Raw genomic sequence first — 16,474 nt, forward strand, 5'->3', positions numbered from 1 at the left:
TTCTCCAAGCTTCTTTTATTCTGTATCTACACCCACTATCCACCCCTCCTCTCAAATTAGGTCAACAAAGTCCTCTTGCTAATATCTGATCAGCCTGTTAGAGGCAGGAAAGGGGAAAATATTTTAAATTCTTGTATTTCAAAAAAAATATGTTTTGGCCCTGAGTACACAGATCACTGGAGCTAGGCTTGATTTTTGCTGGTATATTTACCTTCCAGAGAGTTCTGACGGGTCAGTGCCCTTACAAGAGCAGCTGTTACATGATTTGAATATCACCTCTGTTGTAGCAGAGAGGGACACAAACATTTCTCATTGAAGAACTTCGAGGCGGGGGCGGGGGTGGGGTGGGGTGGGGTTGTTAAGTATTTTGTTTGGGAAAAGTTAGCCCCCAGGGCCTGGCCTTTGTGACCTAGCAAGTGGGAATTTCCCTGCAAAATAAAGGTAGAATTTTGATCTTTAGAAGGCAAAATTTAAAAGAATTTTGAGTTTTGGAAGGCAAGAAGTTAGGAACAGATAGGAGAAAACAGAACTAAGCAATATGGCATTAGTTTAAATATAATTACGTGCAGGCCCTGTTCTAAGTGCTTGACTTAAATTAACTGATTTGATTCGCAAAACAATAGGATTTGAGCACTATTATTATCATTATTATCCCCATTTTCAAGTGTAGAAACTGAGACACAGGGAAATTAAGTAACTTAACCAAGTATCGGGGAAAAGCCCCAAATGGCAAAGAGCAACAGGCTTGCCAGGGACACGAGCAAGCCAGCAGCAGGTTGGCCTGCCAACACTTCATAGGTGCAGAAGTAGAGATGAGACTGAACGGATGGGGCCCAGATGGTCTATGACTCACAGCGCAGCAAACAGCGGGAACATCAGCGCGGCCACGGGGTTCCCTGCCCCTGAGTCCCATGGGGGTAACGGGCCCAGATGGCAGCTACTCACACGGCGGGGCGTGCTGCCTGTGGAGAACCCGGGGTCAAAGGCTCAGCACTTTTTATAGCAAGTGAGGTGTAAAGTACTCACACCGTGAGCACCCTGACCGACCTAACTGCTACGTGACTTGCTACGGAAACTGCTGGGGTCAGAGGATGAGGAGGTGCCGTGGTCTGGCGCACTCAGAAAGGTCGTGCAGAGACTCCTGGGGTCCATGGCACACTGCCTCTCCCAACACCAAGGTCATGGTTAGGAAGTGATGGAAAGAGAATTTGAACTGAGCAGTGTGGCTTCGAGTCCACACTCCCTACTCCGTGCCGTCGTCCTGCACTGAAGCCTAGTATTCGATTTTAACCTAGTGGTTGTTTTATTGTGCACTGCAGTGTGAGCTCCTCTTTAATAGCCACAAAACATAATAAAGCCTTCACACACAGCTTTAAGTCTGCCGTAGTTCGGACGCGAGGGGTTTGGCGTGCTGGCTGTCAGAGTGACAAATTGTTTCAAAAGAACAACCAATAGCCCAGGAGGTGAAATGCTGAGTGGAGAGAAAGAATTCAGTGGGAGCAGTGAAAAGGTCCTACGAAGGCTTCCTAGAGATATTGGGAAGGACGCGGAGTATTCCATCTTAAGTGGGACTGCATTGTGAGTTCATTTTTATTAAATCTTTTTTTTTTTTTTGACGCAGAGAGAGAGATAGTGAGATAGAGAGAGAGATCACAAGCAGGGGGAGCGGCAGGCAGAGGGAGGGGGAGAAGCAGGCTCCCCGCAGAGGAAGGAGCCCGATGAGGGGCTCGATCCCAGGACTCTGGAATCATGACCTGAGCTGAAGGCAGTGGCGTAACCAACTGAGCCACCCAGGTGCCCCCATTTTTATTAAGTCTTAAAGTGCGAGATGACCCTACAAAACCGGAGGGCTTGGGGACTTCCAAGGGCTGGCACCTGGGGAAGGGATAGGTAGATGAATCAATAGATACATGGTAGATAGTAGATAAGGAAGGAAGGAAGGATGGCAGGCATTCCATGACATTCACACTGCTAGCGACTTTAATGATTACCATAAGCCTGAGAAGGAGCAATCATTATGTCCATTTTACAGAGGCGGGAACTACCACTCAGGATGGTAACTTGCCTGGCACCACATAGAAAGTGTCAGACCCAGAAATAGTACCCAGGCATTCCTAACTCTAAAATCCAGATTCTTTCCATTCTACCACATGGCCTGTTTAACCTGGGCAGGAAGGAGAGTGTGCAGAAAACACAAGTAATGGGTGAAACTCTTCCATATAAAGATAATCAGACAGCATCCGCACCCCCTGCAGCGTGGGCGGGGCATGTCTCCCCTGCTGCACCCGGAAGATGGCTGTGTCCTCAGGGCCAGAGCCGGGCTCTTTTCCTTCACTCTTCACCCTTTTGGAAGATTTAAAAGGATAATTTAGTCCACCGACCTCTGGATAAAAGAATGATGCACTTTCTGGGGTTATCTAGTTATGAATATCAGAATAATTCTGTGTTTCATCAAATGTAAGGTAAAATCTAAGACATGTTCCAATTCCCGACGTGCTGAAATGTTGACACTGGGCATCTTAGAACTGACCAAATATAGTATTAAAAGCAAACCAGACAGGCGGAAAAATGCCTAATACTTAAGTTTTTCCCTTTCTCAGGGTGACCGGGTAAAATGTGTTTTTCCTGTGACTGTGCTGAAGGTTGATTTTGGTTTTGTCATTGCAGGATTATTGATGTGTGAACTGAAACACGCACATGTGTGCAGGGCATGCAGAGGGGCGTAACATCTCTCCTGCTGACCAAGAAACTGATATCAGTGGTTCTCCAAGAAACAGAGACTAAAGGTCAGGGGTGAGAATGAAATTTACTTCCCAATGAATATTTTTTGTATGGTTTGAGATATTACTCATGTGCACATTTTATTTCTTTAAGACTCCTGTAAAAACAAGTAGTAGGTAAGTTGGATTGCCGTCTATGGCAACTCAAATAACTAGACTCTGACTAATCATATTATCTATCCCTTGACCCCACTTGATGGTAAATATTTTCTTATATCATGCTTCCTGTGTCCTTATGAAACCGTTGATCAGTTTTAAGGTAGCTGGACACTGAGTCGATTTCTATCAAAGTTAGATAGAGGATCCTTTTTTATATCAGGGGATGATCTGTACTGTGGGTCACAACTTCTTTTAAGACCTCCTTAGAGAGTCTGTCTTTTCTCCTAAGACAATTCCAGGCAGACAGTGAAGTAGAATGCCCTTGAGTACCACTTCCCTACTCTTTGCGTGTACTTGATCTCATATTCTTCTACAACACATTGACAAAAACACGTGTTTAAAAATACGATAATTCCAGGCACCTGGGTGGCTCCATTGGTTGAGCATCTGCCTTCAGCTCAGGTCATGATCTCAGGGTCCTGGAATCAAGTCCCTCATTGGGCTCCCTGCTCAACTGGGAATCTGCTTCTCCCTCTCCCTCTGCCCCTCCTTTGCTTGTGCTCTCTCACTCACTCTCTCTCTCTCTGTCAAATAAATAAATAAATAAAATCTTAAAAAAATACAGTAATTCCTAAACTCACAGTATATACAGCCCTTTTATAGATAACATTCAGCAGTGGTTTTTCAATTCGGGATAATTTGGCCCCTTGCTCCCCAGCAACATCTGGTAATTCCGGGGGACATTTTTAGTTGTCATAACTGGGTAGGGGGTGGTAGTGTGGTTGCTAACTGGCATCTAGTGGGTAGAGGCCAAAGATGTTACAATGCACAGGACCAGTCCTCCACAACAAAACATTATCTAGCCCAAAATGTCGGTAGTGCTGATGTTGAGAAAACATGCTTCAGAGTTTCCTCATATTATTTAAAGGAAATGTAATTGAAGCTGGCCAAGAATGGATGAAAATCAACTGGTGAGGGTGTTGGGGGTAGAGATTTCAGTGGCAGTAGGGTGTCACCAAGCGTTTTAGTACTTTGCAGATTATAAGATATAATTAAATCAAGAGAATCTATTCTTTTTTTTTTTTTAAAGATTTTATTTTTTTGACAGAGAGACATAGCGAGAGCAGGAACACAAGCAGAGGGAGGGGGAGAGGGAGAAGCAGGCTTCCCGCAGAGCAGGGAGCCCGACGCGGGGCTCGATCCCAGGACCCTGGGATCATGACCTGAGCCGAAGGCAGCCGCTTAACGACTGAGCCACCCAGGTGCCCGAGAATCTATTCTTTATAGCTAGAATAGGTATTAGTTGATCTAGTATTTTTGCAGTTGAAGAAAACTGAGACTATAAAATCTTGTGACGGCATAGCTGACCCAAAGCAGAACTGTTCCCAGAAGCAGTGACTCCAGATAGGTGAAATTCAGCAAGAGAGGAAGGGCAGCATACGAAGAAGACAGGAGCCGTAGACGAGGAGAGACGTCGGCAGAGTTATTTGCCACAGTTCACATTTGGCTGAGGGGATAGAAATACAAGTATCTTTTTCAAAGTGTTCTATGGTCTTTTCTATCATGACAGGCTTAGGGTTTTAAAGTTACTTCAAATTTTAGCAAGCCTAAAATATTAATACATTTCTAAAATAAATCAAAGAAACAACAGTGTGTATCATGTGCATATGCATTGAGGACACAGTAAAAACAAGTAACACTTTTTAAAGGGCTGTGACTTCAGCTTCCAGCACTCTCTCAGAACTGTGATGAGCTGGTCTGAGTCCTGAGAAGAATATCCTTAAATAAACTAGATTGACTTGAATAGTTCTTAGAACAAGGGTGGTGACTAGGCTTCACTTTACTCTAATTCTCGTTTATCAGTAGTGGCTTCTTGAAGCTCTAGACCATCAAGGACTTTATGACAGAAGTAGAACTCTGTGGGACAGTGTGGAGTGTCAGGATACATAAGAATGTCTGTCATGGGCTTGAGGATGGATTATGGTGGAAATATTTGACATTCCCCGACCAAAGACCAAACCAAGTTAAAAGAACTCTTCTAATTCTATACTGAAGATTGAATCCCACACCTTACCGCTACGATGAGATGAAAGGCCATACTTACCATTTAAAATGAAAGTAGATGGGCGCCTGGGTGGCTCAGTTGGTTAAGCGACTGCCTTCGGCTCAGGTCATGATCCTGGAGTCCCGGGATCGAGTCCCGCATCGGGCTCCCTGCTCGGCAGGGAGTCTGCTTCTCCCTCTCCCACTCCCCGTTTGTGTTCCCTCTCTCGCTGTGTCTTTCTCTGTCAAATAAATAAATAAAATCTTTAAAAAAATAAAATAAAATAAAATGAAAGTAGAGATTTTGGAAGAAACAGAGCAAGAGTCAGACAATGTTTGTCCTGATGCCTATTGTGTCCAACTGTCCTGGGACATCTTTGGTCAAATTCCCCCTCATGAAACAGTACAAATGGACCCCTACCAGATGCAAATCAAAACCACAATGAGCTATCACCTCACACCTGTTAGAATGGCTGTCATCAGAAAGACAAGAGATAACAAGTGTTGGGGAGGATGTGGAGAAAAGGGACCCCTTGTGCACTGTTGGTGGGCATGTAAATTGGTGCAGCCACTCTGGAAAAAAGTACTGAGGTTCCTCAAGAAATTGAAAATAGGACTACCACATAAACTAGTAATCCCACTTCTGTGTATAAATCCAAAGGAAAGGAAAACAAGATTTCACAGAGATAATCTGTACTCCCATGTTCACTGCAGCGTCACTCATAATGGCCAAGATACGAAAACAACCTAAGTGTCTGTCCGTTGATGGATGAGTGGCTAAAGTAGATGTTATATATATATTTGCCAGAAAGCAAAATGAAACTTTGTTTCTTTTAATTAAGCATGATTCAGAAATTTCAGGGAACAGAGATACAGAGATCAATCAAGAGGTATTTCTCCAGTTCCTTTAATTCTCTACCTTATGAAGATATTCAGTAATATTGAGGTAATACACTAATTTTAGTCTTCTGTGAGGAGATAATGTTTCCAAGCATCGAAGCAGTTCTGAACATCCATTGGATTGGTCTTCTTGGCACACACAGAGGGTTTTGCATGTAACTCTTACCTAAGAGAGATGACTGCTTCAGGCATGCATCAGGGAGCTGCATGTAACCCTTACTTCGTGGACATGACAATCAAAAAGATGGCTAGTAACAAGTGCTAGCGAGGATGTAGAGAAATTGGGACCCTCATGCATTGCTGGATGGAATGTAAAATGGTGCAGCTGCCTTGGAAAACTGTTTGTGCCTCAAAACATTAAACATGTAATTACCATATGACCCAGCCATTCCAATCCTGGATATACACCCAAAATAATTGAAAACATATGCTCACACCAAAACTTGAGCACAAATGCTCATAGCAGCATTATTCATAGTAGTCAAAAAGAAATAACCCAAGTGTCTCCCAACTGATAGATGAATACACAAGATGTGGTATATATGAGCAATGGATTTCCTCTTTTGGTTAAAAGTTAACTTAGGAAATTTTTAAAATTTTTGGTGGTCAAATGATCCTTTATTGAAATGTTTTCCTTTGTAGTTCTTAACTAGCGGGGCATTCCACTGCATCACTGTTGACGTCATCTATGACATCATGAGGGTGGTGGCCATCAACATTGCTGCCCACAGACTGGGATGTCCCCAGGATCTCTTTAATGGTTCCAGAGAGTTCTCTGGCTAAAGAATGGTGCCATATCTGTCGGGCAATGTTGACAATCTCATCAAAAGTGATATTTCCACTGTGCTTCATGTTTTTCTGCTTCTTTCTGTCCCTTGGCGGTTTCCTTGAGGGCTTTGATCATCAGGGCAGAGGCAAAGGTCCCACTTCAATCTAGACCTGTCTATTCTGAGTGGTCAGTTTCATCGTCATCCTCAGACCCTTCCAATCACCGGTTGCCTTGATGAGGTCATCACCAAACTCTTTTGGACACAGACCCAGCGGGCCGATCTTCGGGGCCAGGGCAGTTGTGGCACCGACTTCGCCACCGGTGCACCTCAGGTACACGACTTTGATCTCATTGGGGTCAAACTTAGGCGGCGTGGCGGAGGCGGCTGGTGTCAGATGAACCCGGATTCGGGGCGGCCCAAGACAGTTGCACCTTCGCCTGCTCCAAGCCAAAACCCAAAAACTTACATTTTAATTTTAAAATTTATTTCTCTTGCTTTAGACTGAGAGAGAACATGAGATAATCTGCTCGATTTATGATGTCCCCAACTTCTGACAAAATATTAAATTATTATAAATATTTCAGGCATACAAAAAATGAAGGCATATCGTTTTGAAGCATGTATAATTTTGAACATATTGATTAACTCAAACATGTTTATTAAATTACTCAGCTCTCTATATTTATGTATTTATCCTGCCTGTCAAAGAGTCAAACATGTTAAAATTTCCCGCTACAATTGTGTTTCTGGAATTTTCTTCAAATGTTTCTATTGTATTTTGCTCTGAACATAGTGTTTATGGATAAAATCACATGACTCATCATGGTGCAGCTTTATTGATAGAATGGTGGTCTGGGGCTTACTTACTGCTTTTGCCCTACATTATATTTTGTTCAGTATTACTTCTTGCTTTGTTTTTATATTCATTCCTCAGTATATCTTTGCCTATCTGCTTTCAACTTTTTTTTTTTGTCATTTTGGCTCGAGTATGTTTTGTAAACACATGATTGTATGTATCTGCGTGTGCATGCATAAGTATGTATTTAACCAGTCTGAGAACTACTGTCTCTTGATAGGAGAATTTAAGAAGTTCAACCCATTTTCATTATTATAAATGTACCTGTTACTCTAGCACGTTATACATATGTTTTGTTTTTACTCATCATTGTTTTCTGAATTACAACTGATAGACTATGCTTTGTTTTGCTTATAACTTCTTCAATAACTTTTGAAATTATCCAACCACGTTTCTCAAATTTTCAATTGAATAAATCAAAGAATGAGTACATTTAACGGCATAAACATGAAACCATATGTGCATTGAAAAACATCACAAACTAAAGGATAACTAACTGGGAAAGTTAGTTGCAAACGGAGATTGGGCCCGCCAAAATGTAGTTTCAGCGTAGAGACACAGAAGAGAAACAGACAATGCACAAAATTTAAAAAATTAAAAGATATAAAAGTCATACAAAAATAATCAAAGTCAATCGTAATCAAAGCAGTTTTTGAAAAGCTGGAAGTATTCAAAAAGTTCTTTACCCTTTGACCTATCCATTTTTATTCGAGGGCTCAGTCCTAAGGATGTAACTATAAACACAGACAAAAATTTATCTTCTAGGCTGCTTATCAGTGTTTTAAAGAACTTTTTTTTTTTAATTGGACACAACCTGAATATTTGTCTATGCCAGTTAGCTTCTTGTAAGTTGCAAGGAGCAGATACATTCTCAGGTTGTCCTTTGTGTTGCAAGAACATATGCAAAGCAGAGAAAGAACAAAATAATCTCATCAGCCACAGAGCCAGGAACAGGACACGCAGACCTCAAAGAGCACTAAAAAGCTATTCTGATAACAAGCAGCTCTATTAATCTTGTTATCTTGTCCCTTAAAGAGTCGATGTCTGTTGCTTTCTAAGCAAGGCTCTGCTATTGGGATGACCGAATTTCTCTCTGTTGCTGCCCCTTCTGCTTCCAGTTCTCTTTTCCCTAGCATCTAACTCAGTTTCTAGGCTATTAGCTCTCTACAAGCCTCTCTATCTCGTTGGCCTTTGCTTACTCGTGCTGTGCAGTCTTCCGATAGGTTTCTCATTACTAAGGCTCTCTGATTCGGGATCTACGTGCAGCCACATTAGTAAAAAGATTGACATTAAACACAGACCCAATCACGCTGCTTACGAAAGTGTTTACTCTGTAAGTATTAATGCTCTTGAAAGCACCGCACGGATTTCAGGCTACTGTCTTAAGGTCTTTTGTAATTTTATTTCAAGTTTTTCCTAAAGAAGCAAGCCATGGTAATTACAGAGCCCTCGGGAAATACAAAAAACATACAAGAGAATGAAATGACCCACAATCCCATAATCCAAAGATGGCAATTAATGACATTTTGGTGTTTTTCGTAAAGCTCTTTGACCTGCCTGAGGTAATTTCTTTTTTTTTTTATTCTTATGTTAATCACCATACATTACATCATCAGTTTTAGATGAAGTGTTCCATGATTCATTGTTTGTGCACAACACCCAGTGCTCCATGCAGAACGTGCCCTCCTCAATACCCACCACCAGGCTAACCCATCCTCCCACCCCCCTCCCCTCTAGAACCCTCAGTTTGTTTCTCAGAGTCCATCGTCTCTTATGGTTCGTCTACCCCTCCGATTTCCCCCGCTTCATTCTTCCCCTCCCGCTACCTTCTTCTTCTTCTTTTTTTTTTTCTTAACATATATTGCATTATTTGTTTCAGAGGTACAGATCTGAGATTCAACGGTCTTGCACAATTCACAGCGCTTACCAGAGCACATACCCTCCCCAGTGTCTATCACCCAGTCACCCCATCCCTCCCACACCCCCCCACTCCAGCAACCCGCAGTTTGTTGCCTGAGGTAATTTCTTTCCCCCCTTTTTCTCCCTAATGTGAGGGGGGCGGATTCTGTTATTTAAATAACCAAAGATTAGAATATTTATGACCAAATATAAAAATGAACTAAATTATACATTTTTGATTATGTGCAGCATGGGAGATCCAATATGACCAAAAATAGGGCATCAAACACTTTTAGTATCTTTCCACTTAAAATACAACTTCAGGCCTCCAGTCCTATTCGCTTGTTGCTTTTGCATAACGCTGAGCTGAACCTTACCTTGAAATTGCACATGAAAATGAAGTTTGCCCGGAGAATTCATGGTGTAAATGGGAAGACTAGGGACATGTTTGACCTATGTAAGGGCTCTCAAGGATGTTTAAACACTTGAACGGCATTCTTAAGTGTTTATATACTCATTAATTACTAGTTTTCAATGACTCTTCTTCTGCTTGTTAGTTTGTCAAGTAGAGCAAAGAATAGGGAGAGAGGAAAATAAGTTCACATTCTGAGGCATGCTTCATAATCCCAAACCAAAGCACGCTATCTAGTGTTTTCTTCATTGGCTTAATGGTCCAGGTTGTGTCTAGAGTTACTAAATAAACATTTGTTGAGTGAAACCAAACCATTGAATCTTCGAAGTCCCATTCAAGATGAAGAGCATAACTCAGGATTTAACTCTCTCGTCCTCTCCTTTAGGAAGCGCTGTCTGGTGTCCAACCAAATTTTACATTCCTTGACCACATTTCTCCTAACAAGCATCAGTCTCTTATTCTGGCTTCTCTGTAAGTCTTTGTTAGTAGAGTCTAAGCTCCATTTTTACTGTATTTTCAATTTATAGCATAATATCTAGCCCCCAACATTTTCTCAGTGGATGTTTGTTGGTTGAGTGGATACATCAACGTGCAGGCTACTGGTTACCTTAGAATTTTTAAATTTCTAAAATTTGAGACCATATTCTTTTATTCTCCATTTCTTTTAGGGCTGGCTATTCTGCTTTTGTGAGGTGGTGATTACCCTAATGATTACGTGAAGTCATTATACTGGGTGAAGCAAGACACGAAGAGGATCTTACCAGGCAGCTAAAATAGTTCTCAAGGAAAACCATAGAGGTAGATCTGTATGTGTGGGCAAGCTATACCTAAATTTGGAAACTTTGTACAGGCACTAAGCAAAACTGCATTGTATCAACATTATCGGGTAGAAATCAATTCATGTTGTCACAATTAAGCTAATCTATTTTAATATATTCTGTAAGGCAGACTTATCCTTAATTAGAATACTTTTCAATCTTTTTCGTCCTTTCCAAGCGGTAAAGCTTTTATTAAGCCAAGAATATAAAATCTTTTTTTTTTAAAGGATTTTATTTATTTAATTGACAGAGAGAGACACAGTGAGAGAGGGACCACAAGCAGGGAGAGTGGGAGAGGGAGAAGCAGGCTTCCCACCGAGCAGGGAGCCCGATGCAGGGCTCCATCCCAGGACCCTGGGATCATGACCTGAGCCAAGGCAGACGCTTAACTGACTGAGCCACCCAGGCGCCCCAAGAATATAAATTCTTAACAAGGATCTAACATCTACTAAATATTTTTAAATTCTTTCCTTAAATTCTCAATACATTTTATACTTCTTATTTGGCACTTTTCACAGTGACCAGTCAGTGGCATAAAGGGTGTATGTGTTTGTGTCCTCACAAAAGAATGAACACTGAGATGGTAAGAACCACTTTCTCATTAATATGGTACCACCTTTATCCTATATTAATACATTTCTCATGAAAGAATCATGGTAATTTTAATCGAACCAAAATAATCTCATTTCTTTGCAGAGAATCACTGCATAATCACCCTAGAAAAGGCAATACTATAGGAATAAAAACCAGATGCCAGGGGTTGGTGGAGGGGAGCAGTGGTTGACTACAAAGAGGATTCATGGAGGAATTTTCAGGCTGATAGAGCTGTTCTGTATGATACGGGGTGGATAATGAGTCTGAATTTGTCAAAATCCATAGAACCATACATCATAAAGAGTGAACTTCAATGTATACAATTTTTTAAAAGATCCACCAGAGGGGCGCCTGAATGGCTCAGTCGGTTAAGCATTTGCCTTCAGTTCAGGTCATGATCCTGGAGTCCTGGGATCAAGCCCCGCGTCAGGCTCCCTGCTCAATGGGGAATCTGCTTCTCCCTCTCCCTCTCCCTCTCCCCCCTGCTCGTGTTCTCTCTCTCTATCAAATAAATAAACAAAATCTCTCAAATAAATAAATAAAATCTTAAAAAAAAATCCACCAGAATGTTAGGGGATCCCAAGATGGTATGCAGACTTTGACAGATGGATCTAACTATATTACAAATGTATGATAGAACATCAGGAAGGGGTTGGGGAAGAAAGAGCTCATCTAAGTAACTTTGGAAACCACTGTTTGGACTTGGAATTATCAGGCTAAAGACAAAAGATGCTATATGCAAACACTGTTCTCCAGTTAGTAAATTTGTTCCTCATGGGGTTATGAGTTAACAATTCCGAAACTCTTTTACATGTAAAGTGAGTAATAATGGACAAACAAGATGATGGATAATGGGGCCAGGTTTTCCACTATCAGAGAGGGAAGTTAGAGATAAGCAAAGGGAAGACAGTAGAAGAAACCCTATGGTACTAGATTAGAGTCAGGAACACGAATATAAACTCATATTTAATTTTAAATACATATATCTCATATATCTCCATATTTAAATTATGAACATATATAGCATACATCAGTATGAACTCGTATTTAACTTTAAATATATTAAATATTTGAATTAAATACATATTTTATAAATTAAAATTTAGAAATTAAATTATATTTAAATATATTTAAAGTTAAATATGAGTTCATGCTGATGTATGATATATATGATATATATATTCACACAGACGATATAGAAATAATAATAGTTACATGTATAAACATGGATTGATATATTTCACATATGTTATTTATATCTTATATATATTACATATTATAATAGATATAGAAATAATAGCTGTATCTCTATATATTATATATTATAATAGATATAATAGATAGAGAAATAATAGATATGTGTAGAAACACAAGTTAATGTATTTTTCTTTTCTTTTTTTTTTTTAAGATTTTATTTATTTATTTGACACAGAGAGAGAGAGAGACAGCTAGAGAGGGAACACAAGCAGGGGGAGTGGGAGAGGGAGAAGCAGGCTCCTGGCCGAGCAGGGAACCTGATGCGGGGCTTGATCCCAGGACCCTGGGATCATGACCTGAGCCGAAGGCAGACGCTTAACAACTGAGCCACCCAGGCGCCCCAAATTAATATATTTTTCATATATTATTTATAATACGTTATTTATGTATTATTTTATGGCATCATAAGACGTCATAAGACGTCAACTTTATGTACTCATAACTATATGTATTTTATATATCTATATATTCTAGTTCTGTTCCAGAGAACTAGAAACAGTGACACCCAGTATAGGATTGCCAGAGAAAATGCAGGAAGCCCAATTAAATTTGAATTTCAGAAGAACTGAATATGCACACATACATAAATCTCTAACTGAGCAAAATATCTGTGGAAGGGTAATGCCAGGGAACTGGAACTGAGTGGCTGGGGACTGAGGGGAAGAAGGTTGCTTTTCGCTATACACCCTTTTACCTAATGCATATGTTTCCTACTCATGAAATAAACAATTCAACAAGCAAAAGCTTATAGGTGCCTCAGTAAATAAAGATATTTTCTAAAAATTGGGGGGAAAATAACGTTTTAAACCTTCTCTGCTTTTTAGGGAAATCTTGTACGATTGTTCTGTAAGCCCCAGAGCCCACTGTTCTCTCTGCATGAGTAGGTGTTTTCTGCCCTTCTGCAGACAGCTTGTGGTCTTGGGCAATGTAACCTTTCCTTCCCAGACCTTCTTCCTGGCATAGAGGAAGGGAGACAGGCAGAGGATCTGGACGGGGAGACAGCAGGAGGATGTGGTCCTGGGGATAATGGCCATTTAATCAAAGTCTCCCCTTGAGTTAAGAGAAGTGAGACTCTTATTCTCAGCTGTTGACACATGAAAATCCCTTAATTAAACTCAGCCTGGCTACCTGTGCCAATCATTTCAGGCTAGAGACAAGGCAACATGCTTTACATGATGTAAAGGAAACTGTTTTTTAACGGAGGGAATAATTAGCCTGTGCAATTCACTGTCACAGAATCACATAGAGACAAGGTAGCTTAATATAATTTTAAAAAGATAAAGAAAAAGAAAAGGCAAGCTTTCAGCCCGACCCGGGTAAGAATGGCCTCCACCGTGACAGTGCAAGCCAGGGTGAAGCTTCCAGGTCTCTAGAGGCATATGGTAATCGTCAGAAAGGAATGCTGAGGTCAAGTGGGATTTCTTCCCACTGAGCAAGCGCAGAAAAAGGTAGACCAGGGGACTGTATGCCTCCTGCAGGGCCGGCTACACCAGAGTGGTGAGCCAGAGATACCTGGAGAGAAAGTAAATAGTGCAGCGAAACTTCTCTTTTGGTTCAGCCTTGCCACAACAAAAGGACCTGCCAAGGCTTGGCCAGCGGGCTGGGCTAAGAGAGCCGGCTTTCTCTGCTGTCCATGGAACTGACTGGGGCTGAAGTCCCTGAAAAGGGAGATGGAATGTCACAGCCCGACTGTCCTACGCCCAGCTCCGCAGACATGGAGCATGGACCAAGCTTTCCTCCCCTTGTAGGGACCGCCGCCCTCCTCGGGAGAGACTTCTATGTAGAGGACAATGCCCTCAGTTTGATATGAAAGTTACAGGGCTGACGAGCAGAACTCTTGACGCCTTTACTCCAGTCTTGTCTCCTGAACTGCAGGAAGTCATGTAGAAAGACGTCAACTTTATCAAGCCTTGTGGGGAAAAATATATTCTTCTCCACGTTCATGTCCCTCTTCTTTGCTCTCGCTTTTTTTTTTTTTTTTAAGATTTTATTTATTTATTTGACATGGAGAGAGAGAGAGGGAGAGAGCAAGCACAAGCAAGGGAACGGCAGGCAGGGGAGAAGCAGGCTCCCCGCTGAGCAGGGAGCCCCATGTGGGGCTCGATCCCAGGATGCTGGGATCATGACCCGAGCCGAAGGCAGACACTTCACCGACTGAGCCACCCAGGCATCCCTCTTCTTTGCTCTCTTACGTGAAGGGAAAACTTCCTCACCAAGTGCTCAGATCTCACTTCCTCAACAGGTGCTCAGATCTCACCGCCTTGGTAAGGATCGGCTGGAACTCGGCATCCTGCACTTGTGTGTGGGCAAGAAGAAAAACACTTAAAGACCCCTCACCTCATGTAGCTCAGAGAATGCAGTGCCTGCACCATCCCTTTAAAACAACGCCAACACCACCAACTAAACCAGGTCTTTGATACTGTGGTGAGCTTCAGCCACAGATACCTTTTCTTTCTCTGGTTTGTGTTGCGGAGAATGGAGGGTTGCCCCTTAGCAACTGTATTGCTTTCCTTGTGTTGCTATTTGTCAATGCTTTTATACGATTTCATTTCTCCTGTGCTGCTGGCTGGCAAGGTTAGCACTGCGCTATTGGTAACAAGCCACCGCGTCTGCCCCTGTGCAGCCCCAGATTCTTCTTTGCCGAGGGAAAAGGAATAATAATTGTGAAAAGGGGTACGACAAAGAGAACAGCTCCAACAGGGCGGGGGAAAATGTTCCATAGCTTCATGATGACTCACCTGTGAGGTCTCTACCTTCTGTGTTAGGGCTTAAGTAATCAATCATCTCCTCCACCTCAGTGGATTGGAAAGAAGGCTTGAAATCAAGAGACTTTGGTTGGAATTCTGACTTTGGCACTTGTATTCTTAGTACAAATTACTTAATATCTCTAAAATTGCATGTCATCATTTATAAAATGTCATTAAAAATGGCTCTTGACAGGGGCACCTGGGTGGCTCCGTAGGTTAGGCGTCTGCCTTCCCCTCAGGTCATGATCCTGGGGTCCAGACTACCTGCTCAGCGGGTAGTCTGCTTCTCCCTCTCCCTTTGCCCCCTCCCCACCCCTGTTTGTGCGCTCTCGTGCTATCTCTCTCTCTCTTAAATAAATAAAATGGCTATCAACAAAGATGTTGTAAGGAAGAAATAAAGGAATTAAAATTCCTGCCAAGACCATTTTCTCATTAAGTGCTTGTTGAGTCTGAATGAAATTGCTCCTGAGTCTTAGCATTATCCTTTTTCAAGTATCTAGATTTGTTCTTGTCAAAGACAGTTTCTGACTGTTACAGGTTTGCAGTGGAAGGGAATACCCCACAGAGATGCTGAAGTAAGTTTACAAAGGGTTTTGAAATATTCAGCAGGACAGGTCAGTGGTAGAAGAAAAGGATTATTTGGGGAGGAGCTGGTATGTCACTCCTTACGTATGTGACTTGTAAACGCTTAGTAAGGAATCAGTTACACTATGGCATTTGATACTTCTATGTTCAACAAGTGTTAGTGGACTTAATTTATTAGCATACAAAAAGGACACAAAGCCAATCGTTTTTCTATCTGCTTATAGCTTGATAGTTTTTAAATTCTTATGCGAAAAAATAAATTCTTATCCATTTTAAGAAATCTCATAGAAATTTTATTTTCAAATTCTAAAAAAATGATTCCTCTCCAACACCCTTGAATACCTATGACAGACTAGATTAATATCCCCTTTCTCTCGAAATAATATTCATTTGAACATATTTGGCTAAAAACATGTGGAATTCCTAAGTAAGATAATACAGAAAATCATAGAGTTTGCAAACTCTATGTTAAAGACTCTTGGGATTTAGTAAAGTGGAGAATAAAAAATGTGTATAACTTTCACTTTGGCCTAACTTCCTGTGATCCCTAGTTTCCTGGCCCAGATGTTAAAGACACAAAAATACCATTGTCTATGGGGCACAACTTCTCAGTTGTTTCTGCCCTATTTCATCAAGCACAGGATCATCTTCTCCAACCCATGCTTTCTGGGCTTCCCACTGCAGCAAGGCCTGTCCTTGCAATGCCCAAAGCCT

At 41.4% G+C, this 16,474-nt stretch overlaps 1 long non-coding RNA gene and 1 pseudogene across 1 annotated transcript in view; one reads left to right on the plus strand and one right to left on the minus strand.

The window, feature by feature from the left end:
* Nucleotides 1-10,774, plus strand: part of LOC135364342 (uncharacterized) — a 51,931-nt gene extending 41,157 nt beyond the window's left edge. The window contains exons 2-3 of the long non-coding RNA XR_010411220.1: nt 2,668-2,786; nt 10,428-10,774. This is a non-coding gene — a long non-coding RNA (uncharacterized LOC135364342). The remainder of the gene's footprint in view (nt 1-2,667; nt 2,787-10,427) is intronic.
* LOC123839903 (large ribosomal subunit protein uL11-like) lies at nt 6,468-9,767 on the minus strand (annotated as a pseudogene).
* Nucleotides 10,775-16,474: the final 5,700 nt, after the last annotated feature.

Source organism: Mirounga angustirostris, unplaced genomic scaffold (genome assembly GCF_029215605.1).
Source record: "Mirounga angustirostris isolate CCGP_5_RB_7025 unplaced genomic scaffold, mMirAng1.0.hap1 SCAF_5, whole genome shotgun sequence".
Classification (NCBI taxonomy): domain Eukaryota; kingdom Metazoa; phylum Chordata; class Mammalia; order Carnivora; family Phocidae; genus Mirounga; species Mirounga angustirostris.